Raw genomic sequence first — 13513 nt, 5'->3', positions numbered from 1 at the left:
CATAGATTGCTCTATCAAAATCCTTTTTTACTAATTTTGGCCTATTCCTTTGTTTGGCCTTTTGTTTATTCTTCTTATCCCTTGACTTGGGTTTGGAATGGATTTCACCTATGTTCTTTGAGTTGGGCTTAGAGGGCTTCCTATGTAGTGGACTTTCTGAGGAGGGAGATCTCTAAAGCAGTTTAGGAGGCCATGGCTTCTAAGAGTCAATTCTCAGCTGCGAATGCCCAGAATATAAAATTAGAGCAACAAATGAAGTCTTTTGAGGAGATAAAAGCTCAGCTATGGAAGGAATTCTAAGATGCCTAGGCGAGTCGAGCTACCGACTTGGCTAAGTTTGCTAAGGAGATAAAAGCAAAGGAGAACAAAGCCTTAAAGAGGGAAGCCATTGCTTATGTGCAGGCCCATGGCGATCTCCTAGCTGAGCTCATTAAGTGCTATCTTGAAGAGGACTTCACCTGGCTCGAGAAGCTCGCTCCGAGTGTTGAGGCTGAGAGCGAGAGCGAAAGAGAGAGAGAGAAGATGTGGATAATGTAACTGATGAGCAGGCTGGGGCAGACTCCCCCGCGGAGTGATGTAATATCAAATGTTTAATAAAATAAAAGATTTCTTTAAGATTGGTCTTTCTCATTTTCTTATCGAGATTGGATAATCAGATGACTGGCATTACATTACAGGTTCAATTATATGCAATAAGCTTTAGAGATCGGACTAACAACATAGAAATTGGAAATAAAACATAATACCGAACTTCAATCGAGAACAAATTTGAATTTTAGTTAAGTATAAAAAAATTGAACTTTATTGAGATCGGATGGTTTAAAGACCAGACTATAGAACAAAATAAGAACAATTATTGAGATCGAGTTATTTACAGACAAAAATTGGACTTAAATCAGAAAATTAAACTTCAATTAAAACTAAAACAAAAATGAGCTTAGAGATTGGATAATCAACACAGATTATAATTTCCGTACAATGACACGACACTCTTGCTTGTATTCAATCTCATCCCTTTGATGCATAATTATAAGAGCTCTTCTCACCTGCCACATTTAAAGATAATATCAATGAAAATGCATGGGATCTCAAGGAGAGTGTGATTGAGGATGGTTACTAGCTTTGATATAGTCTGCCTAAATAATGAGGACTCTGAAGTCTGAAAAAATATCACGTATGCAATGCAAGTTCATTATATTTTGCTTTGAAAGCAATTCTTGTTCAATAATGACATAATATACTGTTTCAATACACGATTCATCTTGTTAAGATGAACAAAATAATAAGTGTGGCAACAAAAATGAATTGACAAATTTCTGAATCAAACCATCACTGTCATGGTGTTATACTCCAAGAATTTGCAATATTGTGTGGGTACTGCTATTCTTAAGCAAGCCCAACACCATCTGACATCTCAAGAAAGATGCAAGGGCCTTGAAATTTTAAATAAACACTTACAATTGATTCATTCATCCCCATTCTAGCAAGTTCATCAATCAGCTTTCTTTCTGATTAAGTGGCAAAAAATTATTAAAACCAAATTTTACATTATGCAAGAAGTTTAGGAAAAGCAGAACAAATTGTTGAAGGGTCCATAAAAGAAAGAAAGAAACAAATTGTTGAAGTTTAGGAATGAAAGCCACATTGTCTCCAACAAACCTTTATCTCAGGAGTAAGAGTCACTTGTTGGTTTATGCCAGACTGCTGCTTCAATAGTTGAAACCTTAAAAAGATTTACTGCTTCAACTACATCTGCCTCAGTAGCAACATGGGACCTAAATCACAGTTAATGACAGATAGACAAATCAACCACATGAAGACACTGAATATAAGAAAGGAAAATTGTACACACATCAATTAACCCAAGCATACAAACGCATGTATGTACATATTATGAATGCGTGCAAAGAAACAAATTTAACTTTGGTAACATAGGTGAAGGATACAAGTTAGCCATGGAGGTTTCATGGTACATGAGATCAACTGCTCATCAGTTGTCCCTTTTACATTTTTCTTTCTTTATTCTTTTTGTTTGGTAGGACTTGAAACTAAGGAATATTCAAGTGTTAGAATGCCCATATTTAAAAGAGATGGGATGAGTGAGAGACAGTGGAAAAAACCCATAGACCCCTTACCTTAAGGTTTTGGGTTTGGATGTGATGTCAAACACATGGTATTGCCTAAGGCCCATAGAATTCTCCCTAGGCACTTTGGGCTCCCAGATTTCTAACAAGACCTAGTCAACCTTTTAATGTCAACCAAAGTCAACGGCAAATATGGTTTCAACACCAATATCATTCAGGTCTCTCTATGACTGGCTGCGTATCCAGAGTTCATGATTTTTACATCGTTAGTTTTTTAGTGCAGATATTAACAACCTATCAGGGAAAATTTTTTAAATCCAGAGAGGAAACAAAATGAAGTTTAGACAATCCCTAGGCACTGAAAGATCAAATTATTCGTCTTTAGAAGAAATGCTCTGGCGTGATGAAACATACAATAATTTTATGTGAATGGATTGATAGGCTTCACTTGCTCTAAATAGGATTTACAGATCCAGGTCAATCAGTCATGTCATGTTGCATGACAAGAACTTGGTAATCAATCAATATGATACCACCATTTCTGTGACATACAGAATCGATGTAATAAGTTTTACTAAACATATCATCAATTCAATTTTCATATAATGCCTCATGATCCTCCAGGGAATCCAAAATTAGAATTCTATTTCTTGATGAGATCACCATTAAATTACATTTGAGACAAGTTTCCGAAAAGACAACCACACACAAGTAATTACAAAAGAAATCTTGCGTACACTGCACAAATGGGCCCCTAACGAATTGATGTAGTCAAGTCAAATTATTTTTGCTTTCTGTAAATAGTCACATGAATCAACAAATTTTTTATTCATATTCTAATTCAAATGATATCTTGTACCACATTCTAAGCAATAATTCAATGCTTCATGTTTCACAATGTAGAAAGAGATGATTCTTCTTAATTTCAATTAATCTGTACATGAGTATATATATACAATTGATTCCTATAATTGTGTTCTACTAATTAGAAAGAAATCCTAAATAAGAAATCCTAAATAGGAATATAGAATACAAAATATACAGAGAAATAATATAGTGATTGACTTTCCATAACACTCCCCCTCAAGTTGGAGCATAGATGTTAATCATGCCCAACTTGTTACAAATATAGTTAATCCTAGCTCCATTCAGAGCTTTTGTAAAAATATCTCCTAACTGCTCTCCAGTTTTGATGTGTCCTGTTGAGATGATCTGTTATTGAATCTTTTCATGAACAAAGTGACAATCAATTTCAATATGTTTGGTCTGCTCATGAAACACCGGATTAGAAGCAATATGGAGAGCAGCTTGATTATCACACCACAATTTCGCAGGCAGGGAGGTCTTAAAACCTGTCTCATCTTGTAATTGAAATATCCACATTACCTCACATACTGATTGTGTCATGGCTCTGTATTCGGATTCAGCACTAGATCGAGAGACTACACTATGCTTCTTACTCCTCCAAGACACCAAATTTCCTCTAACAAAAACGCAATATCCAGTAGTTGACCTCCTGTCAACCTTAGATGTAGCCCAGTCAGCATCTGAAAAACATTCAACATTCAAATGTCCATGATTACCATATAACAAACATTTTCCTGGAGCGCCCTTCAGATAACACAAGATTTGTCCCAAGGCTTCCCAATGAGCAACAGTTGGGGAAGACATAAACTGACTTACCACACTAACGGCATAAGCAATGTCAGGACGAGTGACTGTAAGGTAGTTCAATTTTCCTACCAATCTCCTGTATCTCTCTGGATCTTCAAACAACTCACTATCCCCTGCTAACAGTTGTAAATTTGGAGTCATTGATGCACTACAAGGTTTAGCACCTAAGTTTCCTATCACTGTTAATAAATCAAGGATATATTTTCTTTAAGACAAGAAAATACCCTTCTTACTTCTCATAACTTCAATACCCAAAAAATACTTTAACAATCCCAAGTCTTTGGTCTGAAACTGGATTTGGAGGAAGGTTTGAAGAGATGAAATACTTGCAAAGTCACTCCCAGTGATGACAATGTCATCCACATAGACTACCAGGAGAATTAGACCAGCCTCAGATTGCCTATAAAATACTGATTGATCACACTTACTCTTTTGCATACCAAATTCTTATACTGTTTCACTGAATCTCCCAAACCAGGCCCTAAGACTTTGTTTCAAGCCGTAAAGAGACTTCTGAAGCCTACAAACTTTACTCAACTCCCCGTGAGCAACAAACCCAGGTGGTTGCTCCATATACAACACCTCCTGAAGATCACCATGAAGGAAAGCATTCTTGATATTCAATTGGTGCAAGGGCCAATCATATGTAGCTGCTAAAAAGATAAACAAGCGAACAGAAATAAGTTTAGCTACAGGAGAAAAAGTGTCAGAGTAATCAACCACATATGTCTGAGCATATTCTTTTGCTACAAGGCATGCTTTTAACCTAGCCACAGAACCATCAGGATTTACCTTTACTGTAAATACCTATTTGCAACCAATAGCTTTCTTACCAGTGGGCAAAGGCAACAGTTCCCATGTACCATTAGCATCTAAAGCCTCCATTTCCTCTTTCATAGCAGCACACCAGCCAAGATGAGACAGTGCCTCACCAACAATATTAGGGATAGGAACAGAGTCTAAAGAAGTAACAAAATACCGAGAACAAGAAGACAATTGATTATAAGAAACAAAAGAAAAGATAGGGTAAGTACATGAACGTTTACCTTTACGAAGAGCAATGGGTAAGTCTAGATCAGAATCATGATCAGTATGAGGTACAGGATCTCCAACGAAGTAGCTAGTGGAGGATCTGAGTCAGGAATCTCTAATCTCCTGGAATAAACATGAACAACGAGAGGTCGAGTACGTTTAGAGACAGAAGGAACAAACTATGGGAGAGGACTAGACATTGGTTGGACAGTATATATTAAGAGATCATTCTCCTCCCCCTTACTCTCATACACAAATGATTGAGGAAAAAATGGAGTAGACTCAAAAAATGTAACATCTGCAGAAACAAGATAATGATTAAGAGTAGGAGAGAAACAGCAGTACCCTTTTTGCAGTCGAGAGTACCCAAGAAAAACACATTTGAAAGACTTTGGATCCAATTTAGTAACCTGTGGACGAACATCATGCACAAAACAGGTACAACAAAAAATACGGGTTTCAACAGGGAATAAAGATTTTGTAGGAAACAAAGCAGTATAAGGAATATCCCCATTAAGGACAGAAGACGGCATACGATTAATAAAAAAATATGCCGTAGAAATTGCATCCGCCCAAAAGTATTTAGAAACTTTCATATGAAAAAGAAGAGCACGAGTTACCTCAAGAAGATGCCGATTTTTTCTTTCGGCCACGCCATTTTGAGATGGGGTATCCACACAGAAAGACTGATGAAGAATGTCATTTTGTGTCATATAATACTGAAATTGTGCTGAAAAGTATTCTTTAGCATTGTCACTTCTTAATATGCGCACAAAAATATTAAATTGAGTTTTGATTTCATTACAAAAGACACAAAAGATAGAAAACAACTCAGAACGATTCTTCATTAAATATAACCAGGTAACACGAGAGTAATCATCAACAAAAGTAATAAAATAACGAAATCCAGTTTTAGAAGTAACAGAACAAGGATCCCAAACATCAGAATGAACTAACTCAAAAGGGAATGAAGCCCGTTTATTGACTCTAGACATAAAGGCAAGCGATGATGTTTTGCAAACTGACACGACTCACATTCTAATACTGATAAAAACTAAAACTGAGGACATAACTTCTTCATGGTAGACAAAGAAGGATGACCCAATCTACAATGAGCTTCAAGAGGTGTTAAGGTACTGAAGCAAACAAGCGACCGCGATACATGATTTTCCAGAATGTAGAGACCACCTGACTCACGTCCTCTACTAATAATCTGCTTCGTCATAAGATCCTGAAACAAACATTGGTCGGGAAAAAAGGAAACAGAACAATTTAAAGTACGAGTAAGTTTACTAACAGAAAGTAAATTAAAAGAGAATTTTAGTAGACACAAAACAGATGACAAAGAAATTGACGAAGTCGGGTTCACAGTTCCAGAACTCATGACACAAGAAGTAGAACCATCAGCTAAAATAACAGTAGAGGAAGTGAGATTAGACTGAAAAGCAGATAGAAGACTAGAATTATCTGTCATGTGATTTGTCGCACCAGAATCAATAACCCATTTGGATGAGGAAGACACAAGGCAAGTAGTGGATTTACCTGACTCAGCGATTGTAGTGACAGGGGAACTGGTAGGCTTTAGAGATATCTGATACTGGAAAAACTGTGCAAAATCCTCTACAGATACCAAAATAGTTTTCTCAGAGGAAGATACTGTAGAATCCTCTGCTGCCATATTTACCATCTGTGATCGCTGATTTTTCCTTTGAAGTTACGGACAATTATATTTTGTATAGCCAGGCTCATGGCAATAATAACAAATGACTCCTCTTGAGTCCTTATTAGAAGTAGCCTCTCCATTACGCTGATTACTTCTGTTGCCTGTAATTCCTCCTCTACTTCCTCTTCTATTACCCTGTTGTCCATTTGAATTACGGCTAATAAGAGCACTACTGGCAGGCTGTGAAGATTGGGTACTCTCTGTACGAAGAACCCGTGTGAACGTTTCATGCAAAGAGGAAATCTCAGAACTGGAGAGAATATGAGATTTAACAGTCTCATACTCTGAAGGAAGGCCTGCAAGAAAACTCATAACAGTCAGTTGCTCCCGTTGGGCCTGCTGAACTTTCACATCAGGATTAAAAGACAACAATACATTAAGTTCCTCATATACCCATTTAAAATCCATAAAATAAACCGTGAGAGACTTATCCTCTTTCTCAACACGGTAGAATGCCTTACAAACATCATAAATACGAGAGATATTCCCTTTACCAGAATACAGAAAATTTAAGTAATCCATCAATTCCTTAATAAATTCACAGTAATTAATTAAACTAATTACCTCACTGTGAATCGAGTTCCGAAGCTGCAAAAACAACCAAGCATCCTCCCTTAGCCAAGTTTGTCGAGTATCATCCGTAGGTGGATCTTTAATAAGGTGATCATCCTTATCAATGCTGCGCAAATAGACCCTAACAGTCTTACTCCACTCCAGATAATTCGAACCATTAAGTTTGTGTTCCGTGATCTTAGTCATCACCGGAATCACATCAGAAATAACATTCTTATTGTCTGCCATTTGTTAAGACAAAGAAAATTAACCGAAATGCTAATCCAAAGTGCTTACAGCAGCAAAATAACCCAAAATCACAAATCAAGCAAATACCGAAATATAATCTGAGAGTCAAACCTCAGAAGTCCTTTAATGGTATATTGGATTAGGCAACAACACACAATGGTGGAATGAGGGGGTTGAGGCGACGCCGGCGATGTTGATCGAAGTCGAAACGGCCAGTCGGCGGCCAAAGTCTCTCCTGAGCTAGGTGGTGAGAACAAATAATCACCCTAGATAGATGACCTGCTCTGATACCATGTAGAAAGAGATATTCTCCTTAATTTCAATTAATCTGTACATGGGTATATATATATACAATTGATTCCTATAATTGTGTTCTACTGATTAGGAAGAAATCCTAAATAAGAAATCCTAAATAGGAATACAGAATATACAGAGAAATAATATAGTGATTGACTTTCCATAACACACAGCAATACTTACAGTTTCAATTTAGCAAAAGCCTCACTCAAACCTTATGATAGCTTCGAGTTGCCTCACAGTAATGGGTACTGCAGCAGCCTCCCCTGTTTCATTTGCCTGCTTCCTCATGTCCTAAGCAAATCAGGATTGATGGCTAGTATTAATTGATATATCATTAACAAACAATATTATCAAACACACATGATCATGTTAATATATGGTCTACAAAAGATTTCCAAAAGAATCCAACAAAATTTGCAATGTCAAGTTATACAGATAGATTTAAGACCATCGAAGGAGCAAACTGGGATTGCAATAACTAGATTAAGTAGGAATCCAATGTGTTGAGTTATACTTGTCTGAATCTGACATATTCATTTTGCAGTCTATTGGATGCAAATTCTGAGAGACGGGGATGCCATTCAGTTCGACAATATTGCATATACCTGCAACAGTGACAACCCATAGTATTTATTACCTCATAAATATTTGACAAAGAAGAATTGATGAAAGTGTAAGTTGAGTTCCTTCACAATGTACATACCTCTTTAGCCAATTCTCTTCTTTAGAAAGTCCACTGTCAGCTGACGCTGTATCTGCAGATGCATGAACCTTTATTATATAGCTAGCTATGATCTGCAACAGGAAAATTTTGATTCAAGCCATTGAACAGGCCAACGGGCATTTGCAAATAAACTAACGAATGAAATATGTATTGTTCTTTGGTTTATATGGAATAAAATTGAGGCTTTTTGATAATGTAAAAGCTTTTTTTTTTTTTTGAGTTTGCACAAAACGAAGCAGTAACAGTAACTCTTTAGATAAGCCAGATAATTGCAAATTACCTTATCACGACTGTAGTCTCTTCTGTCTTTCACAATGAAGTCAAATCGAGAAAGAATTGTTGTCTGTAAATCAATATTTTCCTGTGCAGTCTGAAAGATGAACAATTTTTGTTAGTTGCTTAGTAGGAATTATGATTATGCATTAAAAAAATGATATAAGCAGCAGAAGATATAGCTGCCAACCTTAAGATCATCATAGCGTCCTGATAGAGGGTTGGCAGCTGCAAGCACAGACGTCCTAGAGTTGAGAACAGTTGTTATTCCTGCTTTTGCAATGAATATTGTTTGCTGCCCCATAGCTTCATGAATAGCAATCCTGAGCCAAATAATTGCAAACTCTTATCAATGCATGAATATGAAATATGGAAAAGCGAGGCCTTACCTAATTCTAGTTCAATGACCTATCTTCTGGCCTCATTTTGTCAAACTCATCTATACAGACAACACCTCCATCTGCCAAAACCATAGCCCCTCCTTCAAGATAGAATTCACGCTGAATAACACAGATTTATGATTTGAAGTGAGACAAATTTCATGTGAAGGTGGATGATAAATATTATTACCAATTATTTTCCTCAAAAGCAATAGATGAAACTAAAACACTTGTTTACATGCCAGAGAATATCAAAACATTACCGAGCTGCTATCTCGTATCACAGAAGCTGTAAGACCAGCAGCTGATGACTCTTTTCCAGAGGTGTAAACAGCTATTGGAGCTGTCTTCTCAACAAACTTGAGAAACTTTACAAGCAATGTAATTATAAAATCAGCATCTACTCTGGTGTTCGGATAATAAAGAAATTAACATGAAATATCTTTTGAAGTTTTTTTTACCAAGCATAGACAAAATGCAAAATATATGTTGATTGTAAAGAAATCCTTCAAACAGAAAGATACATGTATGACAACCAAAAAAAAAAAAAAAAACACACCAAGCATTGCCCTTTAATTTCTAGACCTCTCAACCCATAAAAAAACCATAAATATGAAACTTACCTGTGATTTAGCAGTGGATGGATCGCCCAAAAGCAACACATTGACATCACCTCTTAGCTTCACTCCATCAGGTAAATTCTGTGCTTACAAAGAAAATTGGTAATGACATCAATAAGGTCCATAATTATTAAAGGATCAAATTTCAAGATTTACCTTTCTCGATCCCCCAAACAAAAGACAAGCCACTGCCTTCTTTACATTTTCTTCTCCAAATATAGATGGAGCAATTTTGGAGCATATGGCTTCATATGCATCTGCTCGTGATGCAAATTTTTTGAATTCTTCTATATGTGTAAAGTACCTTTCCATAAGTAACTTGTTCAAGAAAACAAATGAACAAAATTTACAAGGTAATTCAACTTCTTGTTTCACCCTTCAATAAGGGAGCAACCAAAGATATAAACTACTATATATTATAACCTCTGGCTGAACCGTAAAATTTCTATATATCTATTCATGAAGGCAACATGTAGCAATATTACAATAATGATTAAAAATGATTACTGATCAACTGCTGCAATTCATCCACTCACATTGACAAAGTAGATTCTATAATATGTCAAATGGATTTAATGTTTTCATCATGTTTCCATAATTTTACCTCTTCTTGTGTGAAAGCTGCATGCCCCTGAGAATTAGCCTCATTTACTTCTTCTATTCCCACAACTCTTATATAAGGCTGTCTAACTGCAACTGCTCCTCTATGGCTGCACAGAAGCAAGTACTTAAAGATAAATCCTACTAATCATGGAAGAATAGAATCAATAGACAAGAATCTGGAGATGCAGAACATTCAAGCAAAGGCACAATGACTCCTACGAGGTTGATGAATTGGCTCCTTGAAAGATGCTGTAAATTCCTTTGATGGTCAATCTTGTGCCAGGCACAATCCTTTGAACAAGATGGCGATCCACTGATAGAAGCATGTTTCTAGGAAGCTCTCTGGTAGGGACATCCTTAAAATAAATAAATAAATAGAGGCAAATATGTAAAGCTTTTAACTCAACAGCGCCATTCAGTCGAGAGTATAATCATTACCTCAGGATTTTCCTGGAGTTTTCAGGGTTTGTTGATCAACATACTTGCTCTTACCAGGAACCACCATCCAAGGATCAATGGGACATGGTTCTTCACCTGGCTACACAAGTTGCAATCAAAAAATCAAATTCAGGTTAAAAAAAGAAGGAAATTCCACATAATTACGGCAATAGAATATATATCCATATATCTTATCTATCTATATAAATATAAAAAAATAATAAATATTATAAAGTTGAGCTTTAAAAAGATCATTAATGCAATATTACCAAGTCGAAGCCCTTTTTTTTTGGCCAAGTGGCTCCTTATATGGAGAGAACAAGTTTTTTCATTCCCATTTTGGGCTCTCTCTCTCCATCATTTCTCTGCTACGGTTTCAATTGTGGCTTTTTCTTTTACATTTTGTTTTCCTTCAGTTTCAACCATTTATCTTCTCTTCCTTTAAGCATAAAATCTCTCAGCCCTCCAACTGTCACATGTTACAACTTGTGTTTTGATTTTAGGGACTTGTAAACTACTGTTTTAGTTTAAGGGGCCTATGAAATGAGAGATATTTATAGAGATTGAGTACTAAAAATTTCATATATGCCACTTGTTTGAAATAAACCTGAGGAACATGGTCACATGAACGAGGCACTATTGCTCCTCCAAGGCCTGGGCGGCAAGGAACTTCCTTAGTGCTTTGGCAGTTCTTACATACTAGACTCACATAAGTTGCCTTTGCCTTGACTCTTGAAGCTGCTATGGTGATCCCAGCTATCTTAACCAGCTTTGAGATATACTGAGCCCGCACATTAACTGAAATATAACCATATCCCACTACACCCAGAAGAACAAAACCAACATATATTAAAACGAAATCCCAAATTGGGACGCATTGAAACAGGATCCTCCTTTGAACTCAATAAGATCTGCACTTCCCGAATCCCCGGCTCCTTCATTTCCCCACTCTCTGCCTGCTTCTTCAGCGTCAAACTCTGCAGAAACTCCACCATTGCCGTCTCAAACTACACGCAGAAAACCAATAATAAGATGTGGCATATGCATACACATATAAATATCAAACATTTGTATCAACAGATCCCCCGATTATGCGTACCAAGGGAAGGTAGTCAACGGGGAGGAGATAGGGGAGCTCGACATAGAAGGCAAGGAGCGTTAGTAGTATGCCTAGAGAATATATATATATATATATATATACACAGCTTGTACATCTTTTGTTAATAAAAGATATTTTCACTTTAAATAAATATATATTTATATGTAATAAAAAAGTACTATTGATATTTTATTAGAAATTCTATTATTAAGTTATTAAGAATATAAATGATAGTATTTTTAGTATAAAGTATCATAAATAGGTTTACAATCGAAATACTTCATAATAAAAACATGACTTATCTAGAAAGATCGTATTCTTATTTATTCCCAAGTTATTTATATGAGATATAAATAAGATCGAATGGTGAGTCTCATGCTATATAATAAATATGATAGACACTTATACATGATAAGTAAACCGAACCAGTGGCACTTATGACAAGCACATGGAATTTACTCTTGTCAATATATTGTCATAAATCATATCAGTGCATATAATCTTTAGACCTGAGATAGCACAATTATCTTGTATATAAGTGGTTTGAGTCTAATACTACTTTCATACTTGTACTGTGTATGGATATATAGACATGTGTTGGCTCCTACTAGTTATATATGGAGGTAAGTGTTGATCAAGATGGAATCTGATCCTCTAAATGAATAGGGATAAAATCCTATATTCATTTAATTGTTATTGATGTTTCAAGTTCCTAACTAGGACAGATAGATTTAATCAGAAAATAGTTTCTGATGAAAAAATCTTTTTAATCAAGAATGAGAATTAAAAGAGAACATAATATTCATAGCAAATGGGATTTGACATAAGTCATGACTCTAGCTTAAGTTAGAATTTTGTAACAAAGAGATTCTAGTGCATGGTAACATATGATTATATGTTCATTTAAAGTAAACTTTATTACTAATTGGGTGACCATGGCATGCTATGCTAGGTGTTAATCATGGTCTATGAGGTGCATAAAATGATTTAGAGAAATCATTTATGGTAAAAAAGAGTTCTGATGATATTTAAGAGTTGATATTATGTCTCATTATCAATTAGTGATGAGTCTAGTAAGTCACACACATAAATAAGTAATCATCAAATTAAATATGATTTAATTAATTAATTAAAAAATTTAATTGATTAATTAAATAAATTTCCTGTGAAGGACTTGAAACCAAATCTCGACATTGTTTCTAGATTTTTTTTCCGCTCTTCTAAACTGTCTACTGTCCCTCACTCTCTCTGTGAAGGGGATGAGAGACGAGGAAGGATTTTGAGGCTTCACAAGGATTTGGGTGGAAATTTTGGCGGGAAGGAGTGCATGCCCTTGGCCTAGTGTGTATGATGAATTATTATTTAATTTTTATATTTTAATAAAATTAATTAATTATTTATATATTTTAAAAAATATGTTTTTGAGTAATTATACTTTACTTTAATTAAATCATTTAGTCCCTCTATGAATTTTTCTATCAGTCAATTATCAAACCACTTGAGTAATTTCTAAAAATATTAAAACTTGATAATAAGAAAAGGATTTAATTAGAAAAAGAGTTTTCAAAAAATTATTACTAAATAACAATGATATTCAAATTAATTATGCTTACTAGGCAATGGGTTTTTCTCTTTTTTAAACAAAGCAACATTATATTAATGAGTGACGAATTATTAAAAGAATAAAACTCAATTCACCCTTATACTTAGTGGAAAGATTTAACTTAGTTATTTTTAACTTTTAATCTAATTCAATTTTAAA

At 35.3% G+C, this 13513-nt stretch overlaps 1 pseudogene; it reads right to left on the bottom strand.

Annotated features, from left to right (window-relative positions):
- Nucleotides 1-962: 962 nt before the first annotated feature.
- On the bottom strand, nt 963-11795 carry LOC110669439 (DNA replication licensing factor MCM5-like; annotated as a pseudogene).
- Between the last annotated feature and the right edge of the window lie 1718 nt (nt 11796-13513).

Source organism: Hevea brasiliensis, chromosome 17 (genome assembly GCF_030052815.1).
Source record: "Hevea brasiliensis isolate MT/VB/25A 57/8 chromosome 17, ASM3005281v1, whole genome shotgun sequence".
NCBI lineage: Eukaryota > Viridiplantae > Streptophyta > Magnoliopsida > Malpighiales > Euphorbiaceae > Hevea > Hevea brasiliensis.
Note: the sequence above shows the minus strand (reverse complement) of the source record. Positions and strands in the feature narration are given on the sequence as shown.